At 31.1% G+C, this 14,652-nt stretch overlaps 1 long non-coding RNA gene across 1 annotated transcript; it reads right to left on the bottom strand.

The window, feature by feature from the left end:
* Positions 1–3,526: 3,526 nt before the first annotated feature.
* LOC110927749 lies at positions 3,527–6,048 on the bottom strand. Its single transcript, XR_002585868.1, has 3 exons — positions 5,961–6,048; positions 5,111–5,195; positions 3,527–3,734 (listed from the first exon to the last, which is right to left on the bottom strand). It is a non-coding gene; the product is annotated as an uncharacterized LOC110927749 (long non-coding RNA).
* Positions 6,049–14,652: the final 8,604 nt, after the last annotated feature.

Genomic DNA, 14,652 nt, shown 5'->3' with positions numbered 1-14,652 from the left:
AGCACTTGTTTGCCCCTTTTTAGCATCCAGCTCTTTTGGTATTGACTCTAATGCCATAAGACAAAATTCATCATTAGAAGCATCATTAGTAGCATAGAGTGCAAAATTTTCATCCCCTAGCTCATCAGGTAAGCTGCTCCAGTCAACAAAGCCTTGGGTGAAAAAGCTTTGCTGATCTGGTTGAACCACTGCTGGTGGTGCAGCTTGTTGTGGTGCAAATTGGTTGTACTTGAACCTGAGGTACAGGAGCCTGAACATACTGAATTTGAGGGACAGTGGTTTGAACATAATGCACAGGAACAGGGTTTGCATAATGAGCAGTGTTTACAAGGGCAGCAGGGGTATAATGGGAATAGTGCACAGTGCTTTGATTTTGTGGCCTAGGGTTTGAGCTGGGATGAGTAACAATTGGACCAGTGGTTTGACTCCTACATTCCCTAGCAAAGTGTCCTAGCTTATTGCACTTGTAGCACTTGATTTTTGACTTATCCAACCCTACTATTAAATTCCCATGTAACCCAGGGAATTTTCTCCCTGTCCTTTTGTAAAATTTGCTTGTTCTTACACTAAGCAATGCCAATTGGTGCAAAATGTCCATTTCTTCAAGATCAGTTGGATCAAAATGCTGTAAGTCATTTAGCTCAAAGCTCAAGTTATCTGACATCTGGTTTTCACAATTTGCAGTAAAAGCATAATTTGCAGCGTGAGAATCAGAGTTGATAAAGTTTCCACCAACAGTTATATCAATAAAATGATGATAACTCTGATCCTTACTACTGCTACTAGATTCTTCCTGACCAAAAAGTGTTGTGCTGCCAAATGAATAATCATCAGCAACTTTACCAGACTCTTGCAACTTCTTTTTCTGGTTTAACTCCCTCTCATAGGTCAGGAGTCTACCATGAAGTTGGGTCAGGGTCAGATCTTTGAACTCAGTAGAATTTCTAGTTACAAAAGCAATTGTATCCCATTTTTCAGGTAGTGATCTAAGAAACCTGCTATTTTGTGTTGAATTAGGAAATGTGACTTTAACAAGTCTTAGCTCACTAATGAGACAACTAAATCGCTCAAACTGTTGAGTCAATGATTCACCCTTGATGTGACAAAATGTTTCATACTGCTGATTCGGAATTTCCCTATTATTTTCAATAACTTCTTCAGTTCCCGCAAATTGTTCCTTAAGTGCATCCCATAATTCCTTGGCACTGTTACAGTGTAACAGCCCAACATAAATTTCATTGGGTAATGCAGATGCAATGATGCTAAATGCTTTGGCATCGAGTTCGAACTTTTGAAAATCAGTTTCAGTATAGTTTTCAGGTTTTTTAGGTTCGAACTTTTTTGTATCCTCAGCACTTGGCACCATGGGAACATGTGGTCCAAAAACAACAGATCTCCAACATCCAGTATTCTGTTGAGCAAGGATGTGACCCATCCTTCTCTCCCAGATGTTGTATTCATTACGTTTAAGCATAGGTGGTTTGAAAAGTGAGCCGATGTTATTCTTATCATCTTGTGATTGTGACGTCATCCTGGTTGTTTTACAGGCACTGATTAATCAAATTTGATGGTGATTAAACCTTGCTCTGTTTTTCAACAAAATGAACAACTATCAGTATCAATGATTTTGAGCTGAACTATTTATGTCAAAATGATTATTAAATCAAATTTGACTGTCCGAGCTCTGATACCAATTGTTAGGATCTGAGTTTGGATTGATTGTGTTTTACGTTTGAATTAAGATGAAAGATGAATGAGTAGTGCAGCGGAATATAAATGGAAACAAACTTTGCACACAATCAAACAGGAGAATTGCTTTCAACATACAAGTTTACCATTGAACCGAATGCTTGAATTTATTACAAGATTCAATTACAATATGCAAGTATGTAACAAACTCCCCCTCAGCCTGAGCTCACAGTGATTTGTTCGTACAGGAATGAAAGTGATGAAGAGACCTAATAGAACAGTACAGGGTACTGTTCTATTTATAGGCACGCCCAAACCACTGTGGCATCTTTGTTGACGTCACCATTAAAGTGACATCTAACCTCCTAAAAAACTCTAAACACTGATCTAATACAAACATTGCTATGCTAACAACTAATTACAATACATTACATAAAACAAACTAAACTACTGCTTTATCCTTCCACTGTTGTGACTCCAACAGTACTTGAGAACTTCAGCAGTGCTTGACCCATAGCAGTAGATTGATCAGCAGGGCTTTAGTCTTCATCAGTCTTTGACTTGATTAGCAGTTGTAGGTCAGCAGTTATAAAGATCAGTGGATTGGAGGTCATCAGATGTTGAAACCACTTTCAAGGGGAGAGACTTGTGTACATAACATCTGCTTATTCTGGATCCACTACTCTGATCCAGTTTTGGCTTTAATTATCTGTTCCTCTGATAGGGTTCAATCCCAACACAACCATCTTGCATACAACATATTTACATAAACATATTTATATGGGTAAAAGTTTAAATCATTCTTGCATAATACCCGCTTTTTAAAGAATATTTACTCGTTTGGTCTGTGATTACTTAAAAATTCAAATCTTTCATTATATCATTCCTTCCCTTCTATGATTCGAATCCGTCTTGAGGATTCTGACATATCATTCCTATCTTTCCTTCTTTCTATGTTTCAAATTCGTCTCGCGGATTCTAACATATCATTCATATCTTTCATTTATCATTCTCAGCTTTCATTCTTTTCATGTTTCGAATCCGTCTCGCGGATCCGAACATATCATTCATATCTTTCATGCGTATCTGGTACTTTCAATTTCTTGAAAGTTTTACATTTTCCTTCACCCTCACGTCCACCTACTACCTAATTCTAACGGACATATCTGTAACAAATATCATGGTCTCACGAACGTCATATGTTTCTTGTGTACTGGCCAGGTACACAATCCACATACTAGTTTTGTGTCTTCGTTGAATCGTCACCTTATGTCCGAAGAATTAGTTTTCAGCACGTGTAACATTTTTAAATCCTCATTACTATTCCATTATTTTCTTTCATTTAAAATTTTCCTTCTATTAATAGGTTTTACCATTACATGTACTTACATATATTAAATATACGTACCTAGAATCAATTATCTCATTACGTGCCTTGGTGTCGGTCCTAGACCGCACCCGCGGATCATCCCCTCCAAACAACTATGCTTACCCTTCACATAACATACTGTTAGTTTTTCTCCATATACATACTTAAATACACACTTACATTTGCTTCTACCTTTAGTTCTTGATCGAGTCTTGGATTGTACGGATTCCTGGTCACAAGAGCACGCAGGTTTGAGTTCAAGTATTTGCCTCTTCATACTTGATTTCCCTCAAACCAGGGCTCTGATACCAACTTGTAACGCCCAGATTTCACATTCCAAAATGTAATATTATCAAACTATTATTTAACAAAAATTCAAGCATGACCTGTTCGTAATAAGAACAATTCCCTGTAAGACCATCTTGTAGGAACTTAAAAACGACACAGCGGAAAATATGAGCCCAAAATTTCGTTCTTTATTAGACATGATACTTACATGATGGTTCAAATACAAATTTTCATACATTCATTAAAAAGGATTTACCACATTCCATTATATTAATGCTTCAAGACCTATATTAGTCAAACTATGTGACTGATCCTTCCCGTACAACCCTTGCTATTGACTCGATCTTCAATCCTTCTATCCTCCATAATGTTGTTATGTCCATGCAACCTGCATTCACCACATACATGTGCATAGATTAGATTTAATGACATCATTTTTAAATTAACACATATGATCAATAGCCAGTCCGCATTCCTCTTTCCCATACTGATCCTTACGAATATGCTTTCCATGTACATTCGTATATTCCAATTCCCTTAACCTTGATAAAGACATTAATAGAATACCTGCATCCACATTTCATACTCGAAACAACGGTTTAGTAACTTAACACTCAGCTTATTTAAGTTGTACAAACACACATGTAACCATAGACATGAACCCCCACACGTGATTACGTACACACGTACAATCGTACAACCCTTAATAATCACATAAAACATCCCAAGGTTTACTAAGGTATGCTAATCACATGCTTCCACACAAATAGACCACGTACGTATGACATAGCGTGCATTCTTACTTCTAACCATAACACCTATGAGTCCCAACTATTGGTAAGTAACTTATTCATATGCATATATATATATATATCCACAACTTAGCTTGTTTCTTACCATCTTACTTACACACACTCATATCCTTTTTAACACTTCCTAAACGTATCTTAATTTAGTTTTAGTGTACCTTATGGTGAATCGGAGACCCATAACCTTCATTCAATTTAAAACCAACATATTAGTTAATTAAGTGGCCTTGAAGAGTATTTACGTCTAGTTCCATGCACACAAAAAAAACAAACACAAATATTTTGCCGGCTGCAAGGTCTGTCGCGGGCCGCGACAGCCTTATCTGATCTTTCGCGGGGCGCCAGGGCTCCACCGTAAGCTACGGTGGTTACCATAGCTTACGGTGACCCTCAAAACTTCTTACGGTGGCCAGGGACTGCCTTACAGCAGAAAAGAAAAGACCAGCACCCACCGTAAGCTACGGTGGGCACCGTAAGCTACGATGGTGCCCAGACCTTCATCCTATTTTCTAACAAAAACTCTCGTAACTCATTTGTTTCGCATCCGATTCACTTGAAACTTGTTTCTGAATGTCCGTAAAACATTTCCCTACATAATTGACCAAAAGCCCGTACCCCGGATTCCTAATCTTTACGAATCTCATTATCATTACATTACTTATACGCAATTATTCGACCCATTTAATTCCGCCAATTTGCTTTCGACTTAACTAACAACATTCAACCCACTAAAATATTACTTAGCTTAGTATTCTTGTCTATTACATAATCTTATGTGATATACTATATTTATAAATATCAAAATTCATTATGCTTACTAAGAAGTGAATTGAAATTCACTTACTTGATACTAATTCTTGATATCATCATCAAATTTACGTTTCGACACAACTACAAACCTTTATCATGTGAATAATCCCTTTACTACTAAAGAGGGAGTCCGAGAAATACTTACATCGTGCATCCGAATTCACGCATAGCTCCCATGTTTACTTTTGACCCGTGGAACTTCCATGTTTGTATCCATGTTGACATGACTCCTATCCGTACATGCCATCACATTCATAACACAATTAGCTTACATGCATTTATTCATTCGGCTGTCAAGTCATACAATATTTGACTTTCGTTAGTTTATTAGTGCACATATAGGATATGTATCATCATGTTTCATTACTAGCTTACATGACACGTAAATTAGCTAGTACATAACACATAAGGTCTTGCATACAAAATTTACCTTCTAACCTTAATCTTATACATAATCCAATCTCATTTTAGATTGCGCCGTTTATTTACATAACAATTACATTCACGCATCATTCATACTTCATACCATGTTTCACAATATATGTATATTATGTTATCCTTATGCATCACAACACTTCCCAATCTATTCAAAACTACATGGTTTATCACTGAGGCATTTTGTCAAACACTTGATGGGCGAACAACATCTTAAGCATTATATACATGAGTTTTATGCATAACCCATTAGTAAACCACAAAAACTCAATCATTCAACCAATTTCACATGATTCATACATCCTACATCATGATTAGCTAACAATACAATAGTACATAATCATTCATGCATCAAAATTACTCAACTTATACAATTACAAGATTATCATGCTACTTGAACAAGTGGGTTTCTCATCAAATCTTTAATACATTCATATTCAATCATAAAACATCTTCTATATTGTGAATCTAACATATATACATGTTCAATTTCATAAGATTTCACGCATTGACTAAAACCCACTTCATCAACTATCATTAAAACACATAATTTAACTTACTTGATGTTAGGAACACTTAGGGGATCATAGTGCTTAGATCATGCATTCATTTAGCCCTCAAATTCCTTTCCAATTTGACTGATTTTGTGTTGTTAGGGTTTTGTCCCCCCCCCCCTTTCTCCTGCTATTCACGTCGCGCACACACACACACATATGTGTGTGTTGTGTCTATTTTTTTATAATATCAAGTTCTCCTTTTTACAACTATGGTCCCTTAAGTTTGCTATTCATTTTTCTTGCCCCATCATTCATTTTTTATTTGTTTTGGCTAAATGTTTTAACTAGGTCAATTAGTGTAATTATTTTATTTCATACCATAGAATATGGACACATATTAGCGAATTAAACAATTCGAGTTTTGGGGCGTTACAATAGATATTTGGGTATTGTTGTCATAACTATTATAAATATTTAATAATCTATATATATATATATATATATATATATAAATGAGATGGATTTGGGCTAGGTGGCATTTGTATTTGGCCATCTTGGCTTATGTGGCAATTTAGTTTAGGAGGGAAATCACATTTTGGTTCTATAATCACTATTTCAAGATAAAAAAACACGGGATCCGTTTGTTATTCGGGTCGAAATCCTGAATTCGGGTCAAGCCTGACGGATAGTATATATTTCCTTTTTTTTTCTTATTCTTCTTGCACACACTTTACAAACCCTAGAAAAACTAATTTGCAGCCTCTCTCCCACCGCCACCACCAAGATCCTCAGTTCAAAACCATAGCCAAAAACCTCTGCAACATCATCTTCTTCACACAAATCAATCCTATTAATCAATCAAAGGTATGTTTCTATGTTTTTGATTTTATTGTTTCTGATTTCTTTGTTTTACGATTGTAATCTACACAATCGATCCTAAATCTGCTTTATTTATGTTATTCAATTCTATAGAAACTTGATTTTATAAAGATTGCTTCGAATGCTATTAACTTATTCTTTGTCCTAAACTTTATAGACCTGATCATAAAAATTGAAGGTATGTTGTTTTAATTTATTGTTTATCTATTGTGTATCTTTAATCAAGCGATTGAACATTTATCTTTTTGTTTTTTTTGCAAACAAAATCAAGATCAGAGGTTTTATTATCATCATCTACATTTATCAAAGTTACTGATTTTTGTTGATTTTGTTTTTCATGTGGAACCCTAAATCCTGGATAAAATCGGACTCCGATCATTCGTGAAACAACAGAGGTTAGTTAAATGTTATAGTTGTTTTCTGTTTTTTAAGTTTGTGTAGGTTTGATTTTATCTTTTCTGTTCAGTATTTTTTTTTTCAAAAATTAATAACATATGTTCTGAATGTTTTATGGTTTGTTTTTCTCATGGTAAACCCTCAATCTTTTGTGACGATCGGACTCGAATTGTTCGTCGACCAAAACAGGTTAGTTCAGTTTTGTTGGTGTTGTTTGTTTTTTGATATGTATAGTCTTTTCTTTTTTTATTTTTGTCTTTAGGCGTTAATTTGAAATTTTATGTGATTATCTTTTGAAGTTCTTATGGTTTGTTTTGTGAGTTATAATTTTTTGTATTTAGTTAAAATTTTTGTATTTAATTAGTTTTTAATTCTTTAAATATGTCTTTAATTTCTTTTTAAATCTGTTTTTGTTTCTATAAATAGATTAGTGTTGTTAAAGATAATTTTTGCATTCGAAATTATGATTCGGTTTCTGTAAATAGACTTTGTTTCTATAAATAGATTCCCGTTATATTTTTTTAAACAATTGTTACTTCCTTTGCAGTTATGGATCATGAAAACAATGCTCCTTCGTTGTTAAAGTTGATTGAGGACTATGATCCTATATTTTTCGAATTGTTCGTCGACCAAAAACAGGTTAGTTAGTTCAGTTTTGTTGGTGTTGTTTGTTTTTTGATATGTATAGTCTTTCTTTTTATTTTTGTCTTTAGGTGTTAATTTGAAATTTTATGTGATTATCTTTTAAAGTTCTTATGGTTTGTTTTGTGAGTTATAATTTTCTGTATTTAGTTATAATTTTTGTATTTAGTTAATTGTTAATTCTTTAAAGATGTCTTTAATTTTTTTTTAAATCTGTTTTTGTTTCTATAAATAGATTAGTGTTGTTAAAGATGATTTTTGTATTCGAAATTATGATTCGGTTTCTGTAAATAGACTTTGTTTCTATAAATAGATTACCGCTATATTTTTTTAAACAATGGTTACTTCCATTGCAGTTATGGATCATGAAAACAACGCTCCTTCGTTGTTAAAGTTGATTGGGGACTATGATCCTATATTTTTGGTATGTTTCTTAAGTTTTCAGTTTTGTGCACACAATAAGTTATTGCAGCTTATATGTTTTTTTTTATTTAGATTGATAGGAAATACCGTATGATTTTGCAACCTTATTGTGGGGAGAACAACTTCCATATGTCAATGTCTTAAAATTATTGATGATGATTTATCGTGAGTCATTTAGTTATAATTTTTGTATTTAGTTAGTTGTTAATTCTTTAAAGATGCCTTTAATTTCATTTTTAAAGTTGTTTTTGTTTCTATAAACAGATTACTGTTGTTAAAGATGATTTTTGTGTTCAGAGTTATGATTCAGTTTCTGTAAATAGACTTTGTTTCTATAAATATATTACCATTATATATTTTTTAAAACAATGGTACTTCCTTTGCAGTTATGGATCCTAAAAACAACTCTCATTCGTTGTTAAAGTTGATTGAGGAATATGATCTTATATTTTTGGTATGTTTTCTTAGTGATTTGATTTTTAAATTTTAAATTTTGAAATCAATCATTATTTTAAATTTAAATTTTGAAGTAAACCATTATTTTGTTTGATTTTAAATTTACAATTACGAAGTCAATTATTATTTTAAATCTAAATTTGAAAGTTTTCCATAAATGTGTTTGATTTTGAATTTCGAATCTGTAAATTGAATTTAAATTTGAAAGGTTAGACTTTCCTAATAAGTTTGCTTGATTTACGGGATTGGATATTAATAATTTGATTTTCAGATTTTAAATTTTAAATTTTGAAGTCAATCATTATTTTAAATTTAAATTTTGAAGTAAATAGACTTTGTTTCTATAAATAGATTACCGTTATATTTTTTTAAAACAGTGGTTACTTCCTTTGTAGTTATGGATCATGAAAACAACGCTCCTTCGTTGTTAAAGTTGATTGAGGACTATGATCCTATATTTTTCGAATTGTTCGTCGACCAAAAACAGGTTAGTTCAGTTTTATTGGTGTTGTTTGTTTTTTGATATGTATAGTCTTTCTTTTTTATTTTTTTCTTTAGGTGTTAATTTGAAATTTTATGTGATTATCTTTTGAAGTTCTTATGGTTTGTTTTGTGAGTTATAATTTTTTGTATTTAGTTATAATTTTTGTATTTAGTTAATTGTTAATTCTTTAAAGATGTCTTTAATTTCTTTTTAATGTTGTTTTTGTTTCTATAAATAGATTAGTGTTGTTAAAGATGATTTTTGTATTCGAAATTATGATTCGGTTTATGTAAATAGACTTTGTTTCTATAAATAGATTACCATTATATTTTTTTAAAACAGTGGTTACTTCCATTGCAGTTATGGATCATGAAAACAACGCTCCTTCGTTGTTAAAGTTGATTGGGGACTATGATCCTATATTTTTGGTATGTTTCTTAAGTTTTCAGTTTTGTGCACACAATAAGTTATTGCAACTTATATGTTTTTTTTGTTTCGATTGATAGGAAATACCGTATGATTTTGCAACCTTATTGTGGGGAGAACAACTTCCATTTGTCAATGTCTTAAAATTATTGATGATGATTAATCGTGAGTCATTTAGTTATAATTTTTGTATTTAGTTAGTTGTTAATTCTTTAAAGATGCCTTTAATTTCATTTTTAAAGTTGTTTTTGTTTCTATAAACAGATTACTGTTGTTAAAGATGATTTTTGTATTCGGAGTTATGATTCGGTTTCTGTAAATAGACTTTATTTCTATAAATATATTACCATTATATATTTTTTAAAACAATGGTACTTCCTTTGCAGTTATGGATCCTAAAAACAACTCTCATTCGTTGTTAAAGTTGATTGAGGAATATGATCCTATATTTTTGGTATGTTTCCTTAGTGATTTGATTTTTAAATTTTAAATTTTGAAATCAATCATTATTTTAAATTTAAATTTTGAAGTAACTATTATTTTGTTTGATTTTAAATTTACAATTACGAAGTCAATTATTATTTTAAATCTAAATTTGAAAGTTTTCCATAAATGTGTTTGATTTTGAATTTCGAATCTGTAAATTGAATTTAAATTTGAAAGGTTAGACTTTCCTAATAAGTTTGCTTGATTTACGGGATTGGATATTAATGATTTGATTTTCAGATTTTAAATTTTAAATTTTGAAGTCAATCATTATTTTAAATTTAAATTTTGAAGTAAATAGACTTTGTTTCTATAAATAGATTACCGTTATATTTTTTTAAAACAGTGGTTACTTCCTTTGTAGTTATGGATCATGAAAACAACGCTCCTTCGTTGTTAAAGTTGATTGAGGACTTTGATCCTATATTTTTCGAATTGTTCGTCGACCAAAAACAGGTTAGTTCAGTTTTATTGGTGTTGTTTGTTTTTTGATATGTATAGTCTTTCTTTTTTATTTTTTTCTTTAGGTGTTAATTTGAAATTTTATGTGATTATCTTTTGAAGTTCTTATGGTTTGTTTTGTGAGTTATAATTTTTTGTATTTAGTTATAATTTTTGTATTTAGTTAATTGTTAATTCTTTAAAGATGTCTTTAATTTCTTTTTAAAGTTGTTTTTGTTTCTATAAATAGATTAGTGTTGTTAAAAATGATTTTTGTATTCGAAATTATGATTCGGTTTATGTAAATAGACTTTGTTTCTATAAATAGATTACCGTTATATTTTTTTAAAACAGTGGTTACTTCCATTGCAGTTATCGATCATGAAAACAACGCTCCTTCGTTGTTAAAGTTGATTGCGGACTATGATCCTATATTTTTGGTATGTTTCTTAAGTTTTCAGTTTTGTGCACACAATAAGTTATTGCAACTTATATGTTTTTTTTGTTTCGATTGATAGGAAATACCGTATGATTTTGCAACCTTATTGTGGGGAGAACAACATCCATTTGTCAATGTCTTAAAATTATTGATGATGATTAATCGTGAGTCATTTAGTTATAATTTTTGTATTTAGTTAGTTGTTAATTCTTTAAAGATGCCTTTAATTTCATTTTTAAAGTTGTTTTTGTTTCTATAAACAGATTACTGTTGTTAAAGATGATTTTTGTATTCGGAGTTATGATTCGGTTTCTGTAAATAGACTTTGTTTCTATAAATATATTACCATTATATATTTTTTAAAACAATGGTACTTCCTTTGCAGTTATGGATCCTAAAAACAACTCTCAATAGTTGTTAAAGTTGATTGAGGAATATGATCCTATATTTTTGGTATGTTTCCTTAGTTATTTGATTTTTAAATTTTAAATTTTGAAATCAATCATTATTTTAAATTTAAATTTTGAAGTAAACTATTATTTTGTTTGATATTAAATTTACAATTACGAAGTCAATTATTATTTTAAATCTAAATTTGAAAGTTTTCCATTAATGTATTTGATTTTAAATTTCGAATCTGTAAATTGAATTTAAATTTGAAAGGTTAGACTTTCCTAACAAGTTTGCTTGATTTACGAGATTGGATATTAGTGATTTGATTTTCAGATTTTAAATTTTAAATTTTGAAGTCAATCATTATTTTAAATTTAAATTTTGAAGTAAACCATTATTGTGTTTGATTTTAAATTTTGAATGCTTTGAAATCCTGATGTTTTTTATGAGATGCTTTGACTATATTATTTGTAATTTTAGGAATGTTTCGAGTCTTCGACTATTGTATTTGTACTCGAGTTGCATATTTAATTCAAACTGTGTTTTGTAATTTTAGGTGATAAACTTCTTTCAGACTCCTTCCCCTACAAGGAACTCTTACATGAGATCCTATAAGAAGTTGAAGGAAAGGTATATCTTGCACCGTTCTTTATCTATATCTATATATCTTGAATGGGATCCTATGGGAAATTGATCTTTATTCGATTAACTGATGTATATTCTTTTCCTCGCCAATTTGTTCCGTTAATCAACTCATGTGTGCTCTTATGTTTGATACCCGATCTTATTCCAGTGATTAATATCCGCTTGAGTAACCCAATCTGAGTTTGATTTTTTTCGTTAACGATTCATGTAAACTTTCCCGATTTGGGTTTTCTGCAAGGCTAATCATCTAAATTAATTTGTTATTTTTATGGTTTACCATTGCATAAGTTAGTATAATTTGTTGAAAAAGTTTTGTTTTGTGGGATAGTAGTCATAAATTGAGTAATATTCAAGTTTTATGTGTTTTTATATTGATTCATTAGGTGTTTATTTTGGATGGTCCGGAGTTTTTGGCTGCAACTATGTTGGACAGAGATATGCTTACTATGGCTGTAAATTGGTACCATGCTGGTTGGTTTTGCTTGGCAAGGTTAGACTTTCCTAATAAGTTTGCTTGATTTACGGGATTGGATATTAGTGATTTGATTTTCAGATTTTTAATTTTAAATTTTGAAGTCAATCATCATTTTAAATTTAAATTTTAAAGTAAACCATTGTTGTGTTTGATTTTAAATTTTTAATTTGGAAGTCAATTATTATTTTAAATTTAATGTTTCTGACCTTCATAAACCATTTTTGTAGATGACCAATGTATATCTCTACTTGAGGAATTCTCCAAAGATCCAGAGCCGATTGTTTCATAGAGCTGTGAAGTTGCGTTAAACATACTGGATTTTGAACAATCCGACAAACCATTCGAGGTACTTGGAAGATTAAGTCTCTTATCTGGGTGGTTGTTACAGGTTTAGGATGTTAAATGATTTTGGATGTACTCTGCAATGTCGATGATGCAGAGATGTTGGTGAAGCTCAGGTTAACAACTTCATGTGTATATTTTAATGAATAAAGTTTTTGTTGTTTATATTTTCTAATTTAAACTTTTAATTAATTTCTAAATTTAATTAAATGAGTTTATTTTGCAGGTTCGAACAACTTCATTTGTATATTTTATTATAAAAAATAAAAGTTTTTTTTTTGTTTCATGGGTCGTTTAGAGAGGCAAATTTCTGTCTCCGGTCCTTGCCCGAAGTTTCTGACCTTACTCGCAACCCATTGACTACAACTTTCAATTCAAAACAATTATAAAAAAAAATTACGTTCGAAAACATGTATTTTTATTTTATTTAATGACATAATTCGATTAATATAAAGTAAATTTTTCTACCCGCGGAGTTCGCGGGTGATAACCTAGTTATATACATAAGTATTTAAATAAGATAATACCTAATCAATTTGGGTATTATTATTATTTAGTAATTATATACTTTAGTATTTAAATAATATAATAGTTTATTTAAACCTAGTCGGTTGGGTCATGCGATGCAACAGGTGTTATCGAGGCTCTTTAATTTGGAGAGCGTAATCTAACTCAACCAACCTTAAACATTGATTATATTTGAGTATTATTATTATTATTATTATTATTATTATTATTATTATTATTATTATTATTATTATTATTATTATTATTATTATTATTAGAGTAAATGTGTAACGCCCCAAAATTCGAATTATTTAGTTACCAGTATGTTACCGCGTTTAAAAGAAGGAAATGTAATAACTCGGTTAATAAACCTAGTTAATGCCTAGCAAAACTAGTAAGGAAATGAAATTTGGGTCAATATTGATCAAGTGACAAACATGAGGGGTTAATTTTAAATGAATAAAAGATAAAACATAAAAATAAAATTAAAAGCCCCAAAACCCACACCTGGGCGTGTGTGGGTGTTCGATCAGAGAAGAGAAAGAAAGGGGAAACCCCTTCTCAAACCCTAATCAACGAATTGGATGGATTCTGGCTGAAATCAAACCTGCATGAACAAGATTCTTGATCGTTCATCTTTGTAAATCACTTGGTAAGTTGTAATTTATGATTTGGTGATTTTGTAAGAAGTAGGTTTGTGATCAATCCACGAATTGGTCTGAAATTAAACGTTATTATGTGTTAGAAACACCATACGGAACATGTGTTATGCATGATTTTGATGCTAATTGAGGTTTGAAGATGAAACCCACTTGGGTTAGTAGAAATGGCGACATGGGTATGTCACCCATGTCCAACCTTTGTTTGATTCTTGATATGATGTGTTACTTGTGACCAAATTGTTAGTTATATTGAAAATGGCATGAAATTGAATTGTTATTGGTATTTTGGATGATTGAAAACAAGAACTAGGAAGAAAAGAATGAAGGTTACTTGTACATTATGTTTAGAAACTTGTACGCATGCCAAGTGTTCGATGAAATGACTAGGTGAATTTAGAAAGTAAAATGGTATGCAAGAAAGTGGTAATTAGATATGGAATGTGATAAAGAGGTGTTTGTTAGTAAATTAACATGAGAATTGAGTTTAGATATAGTTCATTGCTAAGTATGGATTATGGTGCAAGTGTAGAATTATGGAGGTTTCAAGTATGGTGTGTACATGTAAACAAGTGATCATGCGATTAAACGAGTATCTCACCATGAATGCACCACATGCTGTTGAAATGATTAATGGAAGTCGAATGTAAATTGTGAATTAA

The sequence above is a fragment of the Helianthus annuus genome, chromosome 3, assembly GCF_002127325.2.
Source record: "Helianthus annuus cultivar XRQ/B chromosome 3, HanXRQr2.0-SUNRISE, whole genome shotgun sequence".
Taxonomy (NCBI): Eukaryota; Viridiplantae; Streptophyta; class Magnoliopsida; order Asterales; family Asteraceae; genus Helianthus; species Helianthus annuus.
The sequence above is the reverse complement of the archived record's forward strand: the minus strand, read 5'-3'. Positions and strand labels throughout refer to the sequence as shown.